General features: G+C 36.9%; 1 protein-coding gene across 5 annotated transcripts in view; it reads right to left on the reverse strand.

Annotated features, from left to right (window-relative positions):
- Positions 1-20,958, reverse strand: part of FGF14 (fibroblast growth factor 14) — a 621,907-nt gene that overhangs the window by 128,982 nt on the left and 471,967 nt on the right. The window lies entirely within an intron of this gene.

Raw genomic sequence — 20,958 nt, forward strand, 5'->3', positions numbered from 1 at the left:
TAGAGCATATTGATCAGTAAAGGTGAGGAAAAGGCAGTCATAAGTTGCATGTGTCAGCAGCAGAAAGTAGGTCCTTTTATGAAACTAATGTGTGGATTTAAATTATTAATTAACACAGTTGAGCTACGTAATAATCTATTCGTTTAATTATTAGCTAAGTCCTAAACTAATTAGTCTAATAGTCTAATATCATTCAGGATGGTAGTACAAGAGTTGTGCAAACTTCTGCTTCTAAGAAACCTTATTAAAGGCTTTTTAATGGATTTTTCTTTTTACTTAATTTGACAAGTAATCCCAAAAGGTGAAAAGCCTATAATAAAAAAAATCATACTAACATTTTGATATGCATTCTTAGAAAAAGCCCCATTATGGAGAATGCCTCTTTGATGTCTAAAGGGTCAGCCTGACTGGCATGGAAGCATCTAGTGCTCATGCATGACCCATAGAAAAATGGGAGAGTCGATTTCTGAGCTCAGGGTGAGGCACCATAACAAACCTATGCTGTCAGGTCAGCTCTGTGGCCATAATCTGGACGAATTAGACAGTTTACACACATTTATAACTAAAAAATAGAGTGAAATTATATAACGTGGATTTTGATTCTTAGCGAAAAGGGCCAAGGATAGAGGACAGTGGAAGTTTATTAAAGCAAAACAGGAAATCATATGGTAACAGACTTCTCATTTGATGATTCATTGAAAAGAAAACCATTCAAGTGACCCAGGCTTCACAAAGAGCCAGCTGTACCTTTGAAAATAAATATTTACATGTGGCTTTTCAAAGGCCATCCTTGTTTTATGACTAGATATGATGTTGGACATCATATTCATCACCATGGCAACTGGCAACTCTCCACAATCGCTGAGTGGGACATGCAAATATGATCATGCTATCAAACAGTAGAATGGCACAGAACGATGAAGGCTACCATCTTGTAATTGACAGAAAATTTGTGGATTTGCCAACAGGTGAACACAAACAAAAAAACACACATGTCAAAAAAAAAAAAAAAAAAAAGGCTCTTCCAAACCAGAATACCCTTAGTCTTTTGTTTAGTCCTCAAGAAACTAAAGACAATATCAATATATATTATTATGGACACATAATATAACTAATAATTTGAGAAATGACTTTTTGGTACTTAGATTTTCTACAAAGATCATATGATAGTGAAGAAAATCTGGGGGGAATACTGCATGAACACCACAGCATCACATCAGTGTAACTAAATATAATAGATGCTTATAGAAGATTAGGATTAAAAAACAATCTAAGTGATTATTGGGATTGTGTGACATATGTTCCTTATTCTGTAGTATATACCTTTAAAAATCACACAATTCTAAGAAGTGCATTAGTGGGAAAAATTACTCTTGCACCTTAGTCTGCCATTCGCTCAGTAAAATTTGACTGGGTTATTGACCCTCTACGTATTGAGGACTTCTTTTCTTATTTATGCTGCATTGTATTTATGCTCATCACTGCAAATAAATGGCATGGAAAAGAAGAGAACAAAGGTAAAAAGTCAGGTTTTTAATTGCCATGAGGACATACAAGGAATTTCAGAGATTGACAATCCTCTGTAAAAGCTTTATGTTTTGAATCACGTAGTGTTAATAATTCTACATTTTAGCTACTACTTGAATTAAGTAGGTCAGGCAAGGCAGTAAAAGACACATAACCCCCACAAGCTCCCTCATACTTAAAGAGAACACTTCTTCCTCTTCTTTTTTTGTTGCTTTTCCTATTACCAAAAAGACAAGAGATAACAAGTATTGGTGAGAATGTGGAGAAAGTGGAATCCTTGTGTACTGTTGGTGGGAATACAAACTGATGCAGCCACTGTGGAATACAGTATGGAGGTTCCTTAAAAAATTAAAAATTAAACAACCAATCTGCTTGATACCGCAATCCCACTTCTGGGTACACAGCCACAGGAAATGAAATCGGGGTCTCAAAGAGATCTACAGCTCCATGTCCACTACAGCATTATTCACAATAGCCAAGATATGGAAACAACCTAAGTGTGCATCAGCAAGTGAATGGATAAAGAAAATGTGGTATATGTGCACAACAGAATATTTTTCAGCCTTTAAAAAGAAGGAAATTGTGCCATTTGTGACAACATGGATGGGACTGGAGGACATAAGTCTGAGCAAAGTGTGAGCAAAGAACGAAACCATAGTTTTGAGTTCTCACTCAATTTCAAAGAAACGAAACCAAATTGATTTCTATGCATCTAGTTTCACATTATTTGATGTTCTCTTTTTGAGGAACCGTAATAACACTGACTGTGCTCTTCCCAGGCGCCAGGCACTGTGGTAAGTACGTTACAGGATTAACTCATTGAACAAACCACAACTTACTTATTAGAAAGCCCACTTTGAAGATGAGAAGGTGGAGTCAGAATGATGGAGTAATTGACAAAGAACACAAAACTGACAAGTGCTCCACTGGGGTTTGAACATGATCTACATTTTAACCACTAAACTGTGTGGTCTCTGGAAGTTGAACAATTGGCCCGAACCATCTTAAGAATCTAAACTAAAATGCAAACCAATCTTGTTTTCTTTTTTTAAACTAGATTTTAAAGATTAACCACAGCTGTATATAAACCCAAACCCTGCATACCAAGGGCCAAATCAGTGATTAAAACAATCACATGAAGTTAGAAAGAATCAAAGTGCTTGAAAATCTCTTCTATGATCCACCCCACTTTGCCATTGGCTACATTCCCAATAAATTTCCACTCATGAAACCCTCACCAAAGTTGCAGATTTAACACTGTAGGTTTAAACTCATCTGTGTCATTCTCCCTCCTCCACCAACTCCAGTCGGAAGGTACTTGTATCGCTGACTCATCAACTCATGTGAAAGGTCTCAACACTGTGCCTGCTTTTGTCATTCCGGCTAAAGAATTGTTTGGTTTTTGCAGATGCTGTCTTCAAGATCTCCCTCACTTGCTCCTTGTTCTATTTGCACTGCCAGCAGTTCTTCAGGCCCCTCATTGCCTCTCCTGGGTGGTCTTTGCACCTGCAGTGGGCCCATTCCATCCAGCAGATCAGTAAACATGCAGGGACTCTGGCCACTCACTGAACTACTCACATGCCCTGCATTGTCTTCTACTACTCAACTCCATCCCCTGTATAGCCCAGCCCAGGTCACTGTGGGCTGCCTACAAATATCCCATAATGTTCCACATTTATCCTGTCCCCTTAACCTTCCCTGTCTCTACATGAAGATGCCCCCTTGCACACCTGTGTGCACATACCCACATGCACACATCTTTGAGTATTTAACTTTTTTTTCTCCTTCTGAAGTTCAGCTCCATCAATTCTTCTTCTGGGGCACTTTCCTGATACCTCAAGTGAGTTCAGATTCCTTCTTTAAACACTTTCATGGCAGCATTCTTCATGGGCATTACTTATTTTTAAAAAACTACAGCATTATTCACATTAGCCAAACATCAAAACTACTTCATTTTGAAATGTTTTTAATACATTAAAAGGTACAGGAAATAATACAACCTAAATCTGTGTTAACCATGGAGGTTAATAAATGTTACTATTTTGCTTTATAATTCGTTATTTGAATTTCACATTTATTTGTGCAATTATGTGATTGATGTCTATCTCCAAACTGTACTCTAAGTTTCACGAAGAAAACTGAGATGTATGATATGCTCACTGTTACATTTCCAGGGTCTAGACAAATAGGAACTGGGCAACATAGATTTCTTAAATGAATGCTGACTGGGTAATTATCTAGTCATTTCATATATTGCTAATAAGAGTGAAAATTGTAATAACATGAAATCCAAGATGGCAGTAAAGCCTAAAAAATGACCAAAAGTTTTGACCAGGCAATTGTATTTTCCAGACTTCTAACTTAAAACTAAATCCCCAGTATTATAAACTTTTGTGTAATGACATATGTGTATATAATATGAGAATGACCACATAAGAAATACTATCCATAGGGAAAATACATGGGAAACAACACACAAAAATGTGAAATATAAATATATTTTGCTAGTTCCTATATGTTTTTCAACACTTTATTATTTAAAAAATCTCCTATAATTTTATAATGAAAATGGAGATTTTTTAATAAAACATATTAATGTCTTTTGACAAAGGATGTGTAACGATAATATTTCATACATGCTTGCAAATAATACTGAAATACATGCATGCAAATAACCTAAATGCATATTACTGTTGTAGATTAACTGGTTCCCCAAATTTTCTGGAGTCCACTTATTAGTTTCTCTTGGTGCTTAGCCACCTGTCCATAAAACACTCACTATGATCCTCACTAATAAAACTAGCCATAGTGCAATATCACCGTTTACAGCATGAGGTCACTTTTTCAAATAATTAAAACAGAAGGAAACAAGCTCTTTCCTCAAAGGCCAAAAGTATGAAGCCAAATATCTGTGACAAACACAAAAGAAAACAAAACAATTTTCCTGAGAAAGCAAATCACAGCAGCTATATGTGGTCTGGCAACGGCATGACTAAATTTCTCGATCTACCATGTAGAGGACAACATAACCCTCCATATGTGTCTCTATAGCAAGACTATAGCAGTTGAGTCTCTATAGCAAGACTCAACTTCAGCCTAATACGTGCTGGACAGCTGACTTATACGTATTATTTCATGATTCTGTGAGGGAAACATTGACAGGAAAGACCAAAAGTATCTCACATGACTTCCAGAATGGCCAAGAACCAGTCTGGGCAACTGCAAGAGGAGTACAAGTCTCTAAAAAAGAGCATCCGTCATGGGCTGCCTCCCTCCCAAAAAGAAAGGAAAGGCAATGCAATGTAGTGTGTGAAGACCCAGTATTAGAACTTCCTGTTTGATTGTCATCCCCAAAACTGAGAAAGAAATTAAGCTTTGCTAATAGTTTACATGGATTGACTTTGGAGTCTTCAGGTTCACATGTCATATGAGGTCTTTGAAGTACCTGAGGCAGGTTCAGGGCATTCTCTAGTTCTCAGGGACTGGCACAGTGTCCTGGCTGTCAGTCATTGTTCCCAATAAGTGCTCTGCAAAATGCAGAAGTTTATGTCTTCTTGGTTAAGTAGACTTATAAGTTCTATTATCTAGTTTAACTAAAGTTAAGATATTTTAGGGAAAAAATCTGACAGAGATAATATGGATTAATAGTGATACTCAAAGAAAAAAAATCTAATGCCAAGAAAACAGCAAAGATGACAATTCCTTCACAAGGATTATGTGGTTGAAAACAAGTCCACAAATGAGTAACGGAGCAATGACGACCTACCTATTCATATCTAACATGAAGTCAGTCAAAAGTATTTGAAAACGTTAAGAATACATCTACTATGATAAAAACAGAACATCACCCCAAATTAATAGTATGCTTGAATATAAAACAGTGAAAATATTACATGTGTTAAACAAGCTTATATTGATGAACATTCTCATTTGTTTTTCATAAAAATAATAGGATAAGAAGGTTTGGTGACATTCTTCTAGTGAATGTTAAAAATAAGCCCTACAAGAATGAGGATTTTGTTTTCAGTACTGATACATCTGAAACCCCTACAAACTCGACTCTCAATTAATAATTGAAGGAAAATAAATACCTGAAATCCATTTTAGCTAGCCATGTAAAAAATGCAAAAATAGTTTTCAATTCATAAGACTGTTAGAGTTCTTTATTGTCTTCTAAGATACACATTCAGAATATTTACCTGCTTAGGAAAATATGAAACTTTGTTTTAATTATCCTTTTTCCTTCTTTTTTCTTTTTTAAATACTGACTGTGCTTGCACATCTTACTAAAAATGTTTTGAGGATACTCCTTGTTTGAAACTCTGTACTAACTATGCTCTCTGACATTAATTAAAGTAGAAATAATGAAAGCTAATGTGCATATATTTCAAAAAAATGTTTCATAATATATTAGCCTCAATACTCAGAACTGAGAGAAATGCAAAGCAGTTCAAGTGCCTTCAGATACAGGAAAAAAAAATACCCAACATTTTAAATGAAAACAATCACTCTCTCAGAAGTGAGTTCATTTAAATCAATCACTGTCACAAAAATTGTTTTCACGCAATGTGCAGACTGACAAAAGAGAAATCAGGATAATCCTTAGAATGATGGATATATTTGTAATCATTATTTAAATTGAAAAATGCACAATATGGCATGTGTTTTTACATAGAAAATATAAAAATGTATATACATCACACATACCATGTTTGTTTACACATAAATTTCAGTACTAGTTGGTTATCAGTGCAGGTTCTTAAATGTCACTTCTCTATTAGCTATGGAAAAATCACATGTTTTTTATAGGGTAAAAAGCAACTTTTGGAATAGACATTTTTGTGGCAGATCTAATTAGATTTTGGCACTCTTAGTAGCAGAAAATAGCATTGTGAATAATTTACCCAAAGCCATAAATTATCATATAATTCAGCCATAAAAATAAACCATGTTCAAGAGCTCTTCCAAAGGGCTGAGGGAAAAAGGTGCGGTAGGGACATTAGGAAAGTGATAAATAAACTAAAGGTATGTGAAAACCTGCTATGTTTTTGATAATTCCTTAGGATGGCATTCAATCAATTTCCTCTGGAAATTGCCCCCATGCTACCCCCAGGGCCCAGCCTCTAAGAATCCTGTGTCAGCTACTTTCGAATGGTTGCCTGATCACCACCCCAATTCAATGCATTACTATGTCTGTTCAATTTTAACTGCTGATTCTACAGCCTATAACAGGCTCTCCACCTCTGCCTACCAGAATCTTATGCCTGCAGGCACTAGAGATAGAACCTTGCATAAAAAAAAAATAGTTCTTGCCCTCAAAGAGCTTGCTGTCTACTGAGGGGGGTAAGGGAAATGTATAATATGGTTCCATGACAATTAGTCATGTGTGAAATTATTGGGTTTAAATGTCTTCCTGTCCTGCAAGTACATTATAAACCCCTTGGTAATTTGTATCATCTGTTATTCAAAGTAGCCTATCACTATTCTTTGCACAGAGTAGCTGTTCAACAAATATTTAATGACTGAATTTATTTCATTCGTCTTTAAAAAGAATCTATATATAAACCCTAAATGGCATTCGAGGCAAGATGCATTTTTTATATCTTAGTTAAGAATTGAAGGAGCAGAGCATGCTTGAGATAAATGTGGGTTTTGAAACGGAAATTCTAATAATTAAAAAAAAATTCCAAAGCAATTTGAGTCAAAAAAAAAATCCCTCTTAGTAGTGTACATTAAGGAAACAACAGTGGGTCCAGCATCTTCTTGGGGAAGACACTTGAGAAGATGATTAAAGGGAAGGCAGGCCATAATATCTTGCTTAATATGTGACCCTCAACTCCAAGGAGCATACAGAAATAAGAGTAATTCTTGGGATTCCTAATGCAGGGTTGAACTATCACTAGCTTTGTGAATATCCAGTGTCTACAAGCTCCAAAAGGGAACACATCTCTGGATCTAAGTTAAAAGTATCCTCTTCCAATACTATTTTCCATTGAGGTTCTCTAATTGCAAGATTCTAACATATTAGAAACACACTGGAGGTCCTATGACCCCAACATAATTTGGAATTGAACAATAAAATGGCCAAACATTGAACCTACTGGTTCCCTTGATTTATTCATCACTTACAAAGATAAATAATGATAAAATACGTGTGTTTTGGTTTGCTAACATATTCTTTATAAATTTTAATTATATATTTAAAAATAAATTATAAATGTTAATTATGTAATTGCAAAAGATAATATAAAAAATTCTTGTACATATTTAAGAATGAAAAATGTGTGTCCTTCAGTGACAACAAGTAGGGTTCAAGTCAATCATTATTATTGTTACATCTAAAAGAAAGCTTTGCTGTTAATATATTCTGTCAAGGATTCCTAATTTATCAATTATTTCATTTCCTCCTGGCCAGAAAACATATAAGCAAATGCAAAGAAGTGGTATGCTCTGTCTCATTCAGTGTTGATGTGTCACTCTGTGTGGAGTCTGAAACACTTACAAATATGAACACATCATTCATGTTCAGATTCTTCATCAATGACATCAAACACTAAAAGAAACTTAACAATATTTTGATGATATTTTATAGCAATTTCCTTACATTAGCCTAGGTATCAGAAATGACCATGCTGCTGGCTTACTGAGGACATAATATTTCCTAGATTGCCAAGCAAATAACTAAGCATTTTACTTAAAATTTCAAATGCTATTGTCATAGGAAGAGTGGAATCTGAGATACTTAAGGTTAGTTGCTACCTAAATAATATTTATTTTTTTAACTCCATACATTTTGGTATTTGTGTTCTTACTGCTGCTTTCAGGCAAGTATCTCAAAGGAGTGTTCAAAATCTTAGCAATATATTTTCAATAAGCACATAATACTATGTATTTCTAGTTAAATTACTAGAATATTCCATGCTTATTCAACCAGCCTCTAAATGTTCAATGATAACTCTTCTTTCTATTTCTTCATTACATGATTTTTTAAATTAAGAAAACCACTATTGGCAATAACTACTACAAACCTCTTTGGAATTCTGAAAGGAAGCTGTGCCATCTTGAAATACTCACAATTTGGAAATTAAACTTGTGATACTTTTTTTCACAGTGTGGCATGCACACACACACACACACACACACACACACACACACACAAGTAGCAAAGTGTGGGACCACTTTGCCACTTAAGTGGTCAAAACGACATTCTTTAACTTTGATAATCTTTTCACTTCTTGCAGCTCATCCAAAAAGCCTTTTTATACTTATATTATAAGATAAAATATAATCGCATATTATAAATATTAATCATGCCTCTCTCTATGTCCTTCATAAAGTTTGAGGTTAATCAAATATAACTGAATGGCTTGAGTAACAAAGGCCCAAGAGTAGTATTAACACTTGTTAATACTTTATATTCAAATACTATTACAATAAACAAATTTTGGTGCTGTAAATATGAGTGAAAAAGAATGTGAATGTTACATGAACTATATGGCATAATCTGAGAGAGTTTCATAATTATGCAGACTTTCTTTAAAAAGTGATTTCTACATCTAACCAAGATAGAGTAACAGGGACCAGAAGTACTCTTTCACAGGAAACAATAAAAAAATCACAAATTGAATTTTGCAAGACACGGGACACCAGGAAATGAAAAACAGTAGTCCCTGAGTGATGGTAAAGAAATAAGGTGAGTCCTACTATTTCCTGAGAGAGATTCCAGGGCATAGAGAAGGGCAGGGAGCCCAGTGGACTTCCTAAATTGAGGAAATTGAACTTAAAGTCCAGAGAGACCAAAGTAGATGGCATACAGTAGATTGGGAAAGAGAGAGCTGCTGAAAGAGAGAACATCTAAGATCTGCAGAGGGTTCCTGTGAGTATTCAGCTTTGCATTGATCTACAGTTTATGTGGGGAAACCATCCCTGATTGGGGAAAACCATCTGAGAGGATTAGAGGTAACACTGCCTCAAAAACACACAGGACTGTAAACACTACCTGTTCCCACTAGTCAGACTGGAAAAATTCATAATTCATGGGGATTGAGCAGAGTATAAATAGGGTCTTACTTCAATAGGGAGAAAAATTAACCGTAGTCTGAGTCCTGCATTAGTCTCACCTAAAAAATCCTAAAAACAAGTACGAAAGAGTATACCATTTCAAAGGAAATTAACTGCATCCCAGAAGAAGCTCAAGAATATTTATAGGAATACAAAAATATTGAGCACTCAATAAAGTAAAATTAAAAATATTTGGAATCCAATAAAAAATTACCAAGAATGCAAAGAAACACAGAGATTTCACCTGTAACAAGGGGAAAAATCAATATATCAAACTGAACTAAAACATCCTCAGATGTTAGAACATTAGAAAAGGACATGAGGTCATTATAACTGTATTGCATAATTCAAAAATTAAGTAGAGACACAGAAGACACAAAAAGGGCCCCAAATGAACTTCTATGGATGAAAGGCACAAGTTGTGAAATGAAAAACAAAAACAAAAACATTGGTTGTGTTTAATTGTGGATTCGGAATTGCAGAAATAAAAGGGTAAACTTGAAGACATAGCAATAAAAATGGTTCCAAATGAAACCCACAGAGAAAAAAATAATTAAACAAATAAACAGAGCCTTAGTTGTGTGGTAACTTGAAGCAACAAGAAGCATGTTTAACTGAAGTCTCCAGAAGAGATTGTCAACAGGACAAGAAGGAAAAAGATTTGAAGAAATAATGGCTGAAAAACTTCCAAATTGGTAAAATGTATCCAATATCCAAATAGCTTAACAAATTCTAAAGACAGGAAATATGACAAAAACTACATCAAGACACATCTTACTGGCAGTACTCAAAACCAGTGATAGAGAAACAATCTCTTCCCCCCCCTCCCAAGGAAAAACACATTACATAGAGAAATAAAGACAAGAAAGACAGCGGATATTTTGTTTGTAACAATTCAAGCAAGAAAACAATGTAGCAACATCTTTAATGCACTGAGAGAAATACTTTAAAACTCTAAAATAGTGAACATATCTTTAAAAAAAAGGTAAAATAAAGAAATTTTTAGACACACAGAAAAGAAAGAGTATACCATCAGAAGGATTCCATTACAAGAAATGTTGAGGGAAGGTACTCAGAGACAAAGAAAATGATATCAGAGAGCAATATGTATCTAATCTAAGATAATGAGCACTGGTGATAGTAAATACACAGGTCAAGACATACATTTTTTGTTATTTATATCTCTTTAAATGATAATTGACCATTTAGGCAAAAATCATAATGCAATGTGGGGTTTATAACGTGTAAAAGTGAAACATAAGATGGCAATAGTATAAATACCAGGAAAGGAGAAATGGAAATATGCTACACACACTTAAATATATACCATATATGCTATTAGAAAGGCCCCACATTTGGTTTAATGTTCTGCTGATACCATCTTGAAATTATTAATAGTTTTTTTTAACAATAGGCCTTGCATTTTCATTTCACCCTGAGCTCCTTGAATGGTATACCCTGTCCTGGCCTTAGATACAACACCAAAAGCATGATCCACTGAAGAAAACATTGATAAGCTGAACTGTATAAAAATTCAAAAACTTCCACTCCAAAATAAACTGCTAAAAGACTTTAGGACAAGTCACAGACTGGGTGAAAATATTTACATGGTTTGTACCTCAATAAAGGCTTGTATCCACTAATGAGTAAAGACTTAAAACTCAATAATAAGAAAACAAGATTCCAATAAATCAAATGCACAAAACTATAGACAATTTTATCAGAATATTTGTAGATGAAAACAAAGTTCATGAAAAGATGCACAACATCAGTAGTCATTGGGGAAATGAAAATTAAAGCCATAGCAGGTTACAGTTACACATATTACAAGATTAAAATTAAAAACAGTACCAGACAAATTGTTGGCAAGGATGTGGATAAACTGGAACTCACCTACACTAATGGGAGGAATAGAAATTACTCCACTGACTTTAGAAAGTTGTTTGCAGATTCTTAAAATGTTCAACATAAACCCGCCTACATAATTCAGTCATTGCACTTGTAGATATTCACTCAATAGCAATAAAAGTTTATGTCCATTCAAACCATGTATGTGAATAGTTATTTGTAATTATTTGTAATAGCCCCAAACTGGAAAAAACCCAAATGTCTATTTAACAGATGAATGGATTAAAAAAAAAAAAAAAAAAAAAACACCAAAAAACAAACAAAAAAAACCCCGTGGAATAGCCATACAATGGAATACCACTCAGCAAAAAAAAAAAAAAAAAAAAAAAAGGAATGAGCGATTGATAAAGGCAACAAAATGGATGGATGCCAAAATAATTGTGCTGAATAAAAGTCATATAATAATAATAAAAAAATGGGGGCGCCTGGGTGGCTCAGTTGGTTGAGTGCCCAACTGTTGATTTTGGCTCAGGTTATGATTCCAGGCTCATGGGGTCACCACGGGCTGCGAGCCAGGCATGGAGCCTGCTTAAGATTCTCAGTCTCTCTCCCTCTGCCCCTCTCCTGCCTGTGCTATCTCTCTTTCTCTGAAAAAAAAATTAGGAGCACAAAGAGGCATAAGGAAATTTTGGGGCGATGGACATATTCATAATGTTGAGTGTGATTGTGGTTTCTTTTTTTTCTTTTAAGTTTATTTATTTATTTTGAGAGAGACAGAGCATGAGCAGGTGAGGGGCCGAGAGAGAGAGGGAGAGAGGAAGAGAGGGAATCTCAAGCAGGTTCAGCACTGTCAGTTCAAAGCCTGACCTGGAACTCGAACTCACAAACGGCGAGGTCATAACCTGAGCCAAAACTAAGAGTCAGACACTCAACTGACTGAGCCACCCAGGTGCCCCATGATTATAGTTTCTTATGTCAAACTCATAGAATTGTACACTTTAAATACGGAGAGATTATTTTACAACAATTACACCTTAGAGAGCGATTAAAACAAAAAACAAAAAGATAAAAATATATATTAATAAGGATGAAAGAGATCTCAGGGTAAAGAATCTTACTATGGATAAAGAGGGATTATTTCGTAATGATTAAGGAGTCAGTTCATTAAGAATACATTAAAAATCCTGAATGTTTATGCACGTACTGACAGTTTCAACTACATGAAGCAAAAATCAATGTAACTTCAAGGAGAAACAAAAAAGTATAAAATTATAGTCAGAAATTTCAACTCTGTTCTCAAAAAATTATGCAACAAATACACAGAAAATCAGTAAGGATATAGAGGAAAAAAGCCTAAGGCTTAGAGTGTTATCTGTGAAATTTAATATACTCTGTTAAATCACTACAAGGTATGATCCACTTCTCTGAGAAACTAGAAATGGGATTTCCTAAACGTAAGAAACCTGAAAACTAGTATTTGATTCATTCATAGAATTTTCACAGCCAGTCAGACCTATAGCAGGTTGTATGAATTTGCTTCCCAGCTGTGATCACATTATCTAAAATTGAGGATTAGTAGGACAAAAAGTATGGTGTTTAAGAATCAAGAGCATCTGTCAAAATTAAAGTATCTAAAGGCTTCCAGTGAAAGTTATGTTGCAAACAATATAAAGTGTTGCATTAACCATGTAAACAAGATTCACGTTAGATGCATAGTTTTCTTAGCTTTCTTAAGAGAAATTGTAGGGGAAGAAACTGGGAACTCTACAGGAAAAAAAGTGTTTTTGTCTTTTGAGCACACATTTGCTTCAGGGTCTGGATGCACTTTCGTAAGTGTACTATGCCAAGAAAATAATCAGGACCATAGGTGAATTTAAGAAAATAACCACATAACAAGGGCTGATCAATGTCTTCTCCAGAGCTGAGGCTCACACATTTGAGAAATAGTATTTCAAAGCAGGTATAATCTCATTTTGCCTGTTCACTTCTAGGGCTACAGAGAGATTTCCACCCAATGGTCAGAGCTGGCTGTAATGAACTTGTTGAAAGTGGTACTGATAATCCCATAAGCCTGCTTCCATTTAGGGAAGGTACAGACATCTGAGCTCTCTTTCCTTCAAAGTTTCTGCTTCAGAAGCCTCTGGGTGGCTCAATCAGTTGAGCGTCCAACTTCGGCTCAGGTCCTGATCTCATGGTTTGTGGGTTGAGCCCCGTGTCAGGCTCTGTGCTGACAGCTCAGAGCCTGGAGCCTGCTTCAGAATCTGTGTCTCTCTCTTTCTTCCCTTCTGCTCATGCTCTCTCTCTCTCTCTCTCTGTCTCAAAAATAAACATAAAATTTTTTTTTAAAAAGTGTCTGCTTCAGACATTTGTCTTCCAGCTGCTTCTAGGAGGAGATGAGAGTCATAAACTCTTTTGTGAACCAAGGCTACTCCCTCCAGAACCTCTAAAGCAGCAGGGGAGGGAGGAGGAAGGAGAAGGTATTGAAAGATACCTATTCATCACAATTGACATGGACACTTCCAACTAGAGAGGTAAAACATTTAAACCAAAGGTCATGAAAACAAAACAAAACAAAACAAAACTGGAAATCAATGTGGAAGTTCCATAAAGGATGATGCAGAATTTAGTCTTGGTTTTAGAGTTCAATTGTGATGAGGTATGTGTATGTTGAAAGCCGAAAACTTCTGCATAATTTATCAGGAAGTGGTGCCTCTTATCATTTTTATCCATTACACTTAAAATAAATGACATTTCATAACAATTTCTTCAAAGAATCCTTAATAGTGCATCCATCACTGAAACTCCATATAGTATAGCTCCAGGAATAGATCGATTCATCTTGGAAAACAAGAGAAGAAATCCTCACCATGTTCTGTTTAAGTGCATTGCAAAAAGCCAAGATATTTAACTGGCTCACTCAAACAACTACTCTGTTCCAGGCTCTCTGTTAGGAGCTGAGAGGAATTTACAGTCAAAGCAGATTGCTGTCCATTATTCCCAGCATCAGCAAGCCAACATATGATGTGGGTCCTGAAATAATGAGGCTGGGCAAACAGAAAGTTTCAACGCTAAATGTAACAGTAGGAAGAATGACAGCTTCCATCTCCTGAGCCCATACTCTGGGCTGGAAACTACTCTAAGTGCTTCTTCCATATTGAGTCATGAATCCTACAGCAAACTTTTGAAGTAGGTGGCATTATTATCCTCACGTTACACATAAGCAGACTGAGGCTAAGAGGGGTATGCGCCTAGCCCAAGATAACACAAGAAGGGAATGATGGACCTGGCATCAGAGCCTCTGGGGTCTGGCCTCCTGCCTGTCTGCATTCCACTGAGCCGGGCTTTGGCTGAGGACCCTAGTGTATTCGGAGCACCCAGAGGTCACAGTGATTCACTGAAAGCACACAATGAGAGCACTGACAGATTAGAGGACAATGACTGACATGGCGGGCCCTGGCAAAACTGTATTAGAGAACGTTTAATCTGAAGAAGGTGGAATTTCATTGTTTTCCAAAATTTATGGGGTTGTCACGGAGACAGATAGTGGATTATTTAGTCTTGCCCTGGATGACAGAAATAAGACATAAGTAGAGTGACGTCAAGATTGAACTTATGTGAAGGTGGTGGTGTTATCTCTGTGATAACTACTATGTTCCAGGGACCTAGAAGGGTGTCTGTCATATACTAGGCGCTCAATAAATAATGACTAACTGAATAAATGAATTAATAAGGGGGGAGAAATGCAGCTGTCCAGTGAAAGAAAGAGTGAACTCTCCCACGAGGTCACAGCTTCCTCTGCACTGAAGCGTTCAAGAAGTGATTAGATGGTTATCTATCCAGGGAACTGGGGAAAGCATTGCTACTTCGCATGCCCTAATTTCAGGCCTGCTTTAAAAAAAAAAAAATTTATCTGAAGATACAAGACAAATATGAGAAAAGGGCAACTTTATTTTATTTTTTTTTAAACTTTTTTTTTCAACGTTTATTTATTTTTGGGACAGAGAGAGACAGAGCATGAACGGGGGAGGGGCAGAGAGAGAGGGAGACACAGAATCGGAAACAGGCTCCAGGCTCCGAGCCATCAGCCCAGAGCCTGACGCGGGGCTCGAACTCACGGACCGCAAGATCGTGACCTGGCTGAAGTCGGACGCTTAACCGACTGCGCCACCCAGGCGCCCCAGGACAACTTTATTTTAAAAAGTGGAAGCCATCATCATGGGCAAAGGACCACTTTAGGACCATGGTCCCTCCCCTCACACACAGGCACAAGAATGGCAAGCTTCACCCCTTTCCTCTCCTAGGGGGTTGGACTGCTCACAATTAGGAAGTGAGGCAGAGTGGACACCAGTGAGGAGACTGGAGTGAGGGGGGCTGGGGGGCAATTTCTTACTAAGCTGTTAAAGGAAAACAGACAGATCTTGCTTATTAGAGCAAAGTTTAGAAGATGGAAATCTGTAGCAGGTGAAAGATTGAGAATATGTTGATCTGTCATAAGGTGAACCATGGGGTGCTGAGCTGTAGGCGAGCCAGGCATATTTCTACAGGAGTGAGACCTTCTCAAGTCTGGGAGGAAATGTGCAGGAGATTTTGTATTCAATTTAACTTTTTTTTTTTTTTTTTTTTTTTTTTTTTTTAGTATTTCAAGTTTCTTTAACTTTTACTTTAGTTCACAAATATAGTTGCATGGTTACAGCATGTTTACTCAATAACCAGTCCCATGATTTGGATACATTTTCAGGGTGCAGTGTAGGCAGGAGGAAGAGAAGTGGCAGCTGGGTGAGGATCTGATCCTCCTGCCCTCCCTACCCCTCCCCTCCTGAATGTACATTGAAGTCCTAAGCCTCAATTTTAAGTCCTTTGCTTAAATTGGATTTATGGTTTGTAGCTTTGGCATCAGATCCATATGTTTAACATCTAAAAGAGAAAAACAATGCTGAGAAAGGCACCACTCAGGGAGCCCTGCTCCTTTCAGTGTGTGAAGTTCCTCTTTGCCCAAAAGTCTTTCTGACCTGTAACTGAGCCGGAATGGGCCCCTGAAAAAAGTCACAGTGTCCTGGAGAAGAGCCAGAGAGGCTGGCATAGCTGAAGCCTCAAAGGAGAACGAGATCTGGAAGGTTTGCAGTCACGCCTCAGTGAGGCTAGTTCCAGATGACAAATAGCACGAGCAAAAAAAAAAGGAAAAGCAAAACTTTAAAACACTACAGTCAGAAACACCACTTAACCACGTCCATGCTCATGTCTGTTATTTGCTCTTTTCTTTGACAATATAACTTCTTAGGGAACAGAAATCCCAACATTTTTACTAATTTTTAAATCCTGGTTCAGTCCTTGAACAGATGTATGGAAGCAGATTTAAAACTCCTCCTTCAATTCTAACTCCAAACAAAAGCCTGAAATCCTAGTGGATTTTGGTTTGAAGGTGTTTTATTTTTTAAGGAATTTACAACTTTATGTGGTCTTCAAGTTGGATAGGATAGAAAACAGATCAACAATAATAAAAGACTTAAGTGTTCATTCAGAGAATACCACCAACCAAAGAAGAGGGACATCTTTTGTAATGAACTGAAATGTGTGGTATAGACATAACTACTAAGGGCGGGTTATTCTAGCCTAGGTGGTTAGTGGAAGGCCTTGGAGAGAGTGTGAGGTGGGAACAGAGTCACAGATGGCCAGTCACAGATGTGGAAGGTGGATTGAGAGAAGGGTTTTCCAGGTAATGGGAATATCCTCTTGGGGAAAATTATTTCTGAAGACATGTTGTTGGACAGGATGGGGTTAGAGGACTTTGGGATAATGGCACACCAGGGTGACCACAGTCTGCAGGCAGCTCTGGGACATATGAAACACAACCTGAACAGTTGGCACATTAAACAGTGCAGAGATAAGAAGGTGTTGTGTCCGGTTTTGCTTAATTGAGAAATGATCTATGTTGTGACATTTTAGAGAACATATTCAACTACAGACTACTACTCTACACACAATGAATCCTCAGAAAAATAAATTTTAAAAATGTAATGTGAGAAGTGCATTTGGTTTGGTTCTAAATTTCCAAATTCAAAATTCTAAGCTTTGCTGTAGAGAATGTTAGCAGTGTGTGTGTGTGTGTGTGCGCGCGCACGCACGCGTGTGTGTGCGCATATGTAATAAAATTTAAAGACTGGTTTTGTTAAATGCTATGACTTTGGGTCTTTAGGTCATTCAAGATTGTTCCCACTGACATTTCTGCAGGGGGTTAATTTAAATAATACTTTAAGCAAGAATGCTCTTGCTTCATGAAGACGGGCTATGTAATAAGATCATTAATAGAAAAGCAACAACAAAAAAGCCTTAAATTCTTATCAGTATTTCTCTGAAATACTTGTAGCTAAACAAATTGCTGTAGTATCTCCCTAATCAACTCAAAAGCAGACAACTTTAAAAGGCCACATATTCTTTTTGAGATAACCTTCTGATGAAAGACAACAACAAAATACTTCTAAAAAGATATATTTCTACTTATGTACAATCGTGAGAAAGCTTCAAAGGGAATGTCAATTAAAAACAAAGTTTAAGTATCATGATAATTGATTTAGTGTAAATACAGATGAGAAAAATCTGAGCTGCAATTTTCACCTCCCTGGATAGCTGTTGTCTTTATTCATGTACTAAAATATTTGAAGAAATGAATTTGCTGTAAATTTTGTGCCACAACATCAGGACTGTAATATATCTTCTAGAGCTTAATATTTAAAGAAATTATAAAATTATTCTATGTGACCAAATCTAATCATGGGAGGCAGAAATAAAGAGACAAGACACAAAACTGAATACGTTTACAAAACCACACTTGGAGAAATTCCTCCATTTCCATGCTGGGAAACAAACCATAAACACTGATCAAAAGCAAAATGTCAAAATGATGTTTCATCAGATAAAAGGGTAATAGAGCTTTACTATATGCTTATCCGACCTAGAAATTTGGATGCACATTATCTATTTCAATCTTTAGCCCATAGTTTTTGGGGTACAGTGTATAACATGTATTACCCATGTCATATATGAAGAAAACTTGGATCTGAGAACATACATCATTTGCCTATTATTGTTCAGTTAGTAAGAGATGGCATTGGTTCTTTTTTTTAAGTTTTATTTATTTATTTTCAGAGAGAGAGAGAGAGAGGGAGAGAGAGAGAGAATTCCAAGCAGGCTCCATGCTCAGCACAGAGCCCAAGATGGGGTTTGATCCCATGACCCTGGAAAATGACCTGAGCCAAATCAAAAGTCAGATGCTCAACTGACTGAGCCACCCAGGTGCCCCAAGATGGCATTGGTTCTAAATCTGACATGTGTTGGGCTTTGAAAGTGCCTTTGCTTTGTGGGGCTGTTATGCTTACACATCCAAATGTTCATTATACACATATGTATTCAAACTAGCTCCAGTGCCTCTGCACCTGTCAAGATACTGCCCTGTATTAAGGCCTTGTCTGGACATCCCATTATGAAATGGTCTCTTTTCCTCCAAGGGGAGAAACAGTCTTTCTTTCCTTGGTTTGGATATTTTATGAAACCATCCTTGTTGAGTCTTAAAACTCAATTTATTTATGCAAAACAAGACAAAACATAGTTTCTCTATAGTGAAAGTGTTACAGTTAAGTTCTTTTTTTTATTATTTACTTATTTTCCCAGTTAACTTCTGATATAAATCTTGACTTATGCCAAAGCCTGAACAAGGTAAGAAGTGTTTATGTGCAGATCCAAGCCTTTCTTGGGAGGAAGTTTTGGTGTTCTCGTTTCTGTCCTCACCCGCTCACATCTGTAGAATACCAAGAAGTTCCATTTGCAAAGATCACTTCCTGGCTCACCTGAGAAAACATTGATCTTGTGAAACAGACTAATTCCAACTTCTCCGGACTCCTTTATGAAAGCTTTATGTCTGCTTTGCTCTGCAGTGTACCAGGGAGAGCCATTTGGTGACTGCTGTTCATTTAAATCCCTCCATTAAAATGAGATCTGTAGTTCATAAGGTCATCCCAGAAAGACAAAGCTTTAAATAAAATTGGAACTAAAAAAAGAACCCTCAAATCTCAGAGAGGACAGAATAAAATAGGTTTATAACAATATGGGTTGTAACAATGCTCTACTCCCACACAGCCTACGTGCTGGAACAAAATGTTTCCCAGGCGGAGAAGAGGATTTATGCCTCTGTACATTCATGAAAGCAGACAAGATCAATGGGAACCCTGTAACCACCCTGGTGATGCCACACACAGCAAAACATCCAGCCAGAAAGGCGCATGTGCTGCCGACGGCCCTCTGCTCAGACGTCTGCAGGACTGACTCCAGATAGTATGGGATTTGGGGTGGAGGGTAAAGCCTGGATTTGGGGCAAAGGTGGAGCCAGTTACCCTGTCTCCAGATTGGTGAGTTGGATAAGTGCCTAACCTTTCAAAGCCCATTTTCTCACCTGCATGGACATGAGTGAGATCACGTCCACCCATCACAGTAGGACCACTAATGAGATCAGGTATATATAGATTTGAGAACTATAGCTGGCATTTAGGAGAGATTAAATGGGGTTAAATTTCCCCCATCTTCTACCATTTATTGTCATTGCTCCTGTTATAGGAATTTAAATTGGAATACCTAATATCCAAGTCTTTGGTGAAATTGGAAACAATAATACAGCAAGATAGGTAGTTCGTAGAGAGACCATCTACCATCTCCTCTGCTCCTTTTCCCCCCACAGGACTCCTACCCCCCAGTCACCATACTCTTGATGCCTGGACCCTCACAATACCCTTGTCCATCCCTCTGCTCCGCAGTATGAAAAGTCACCTGATTCTAGATGCTCCCCAAATGGTGCCCTGTCTCTGCATTCAGATAAGATCATCCCAGAGGAACTTTTCAGAGCTGCCTCTTTCCAGAAAGCTCCCTCCTGCTTAGAGATACCAGGATGCACCCTTGTCCCTCCCCACTCTCTGTGTTTCCACACAGAGGGCAAGTCTCATGTTTGCTCCATATCTGCCGACAGGGAATAGTAGTGGTGATGGTAATGGTAGTAACTATAATAATGATAACCATCATTTAGTCATTACTCAGTATGTGCCAAGCACAATACTCAGAATTGGATAAACATTACTTAACTACTTAACATGATCCTTAGAAAACCATACAAATCAATTATTATCACTCAAATTTTATTTACTTAAATACATATGTATAAAGTGAGACTTAAGTAGATAAGGAATTTGACAATGTTCAGATAGTACTTTGTAAATCTAGGTTTTGATCCCTGTTTGCAAAGCTATTGGATGTAGTAGTAAATAATTACAGAGTTTTCATGTATTCCATGCCAGTCACAGAGCAATCTTATGATCTAGACTTCCGGTGGAGGCAAAGGAGAGATGAGGGAGAAGATTCAGATGACAGCTTTACATGTAAGCAAAGAGCATGAGAATGTGTATGTCATAGGTAGAGACTGAGCCATAGACAAAGAAAAGTCATCCAATCATTTGATAGAAGTTATAATGTCATTGTTAATTG

Source organism: Leopardus geoffroyi, chromosome A1 (genome assembly GCF_018350155.1).
Source record: "Leopardus geoffroyi isolate Oge1 chromosome A1, O.geoffroyi_Oge1_pat1.0, whole genome shotgun sequence".
Classification (NCBI taxonomy): Eukaryota; Metazoa; Chordata; class Mammalia; order Carnivora; family Felidae; genus Leopardus; species Leopardus geoffroyi.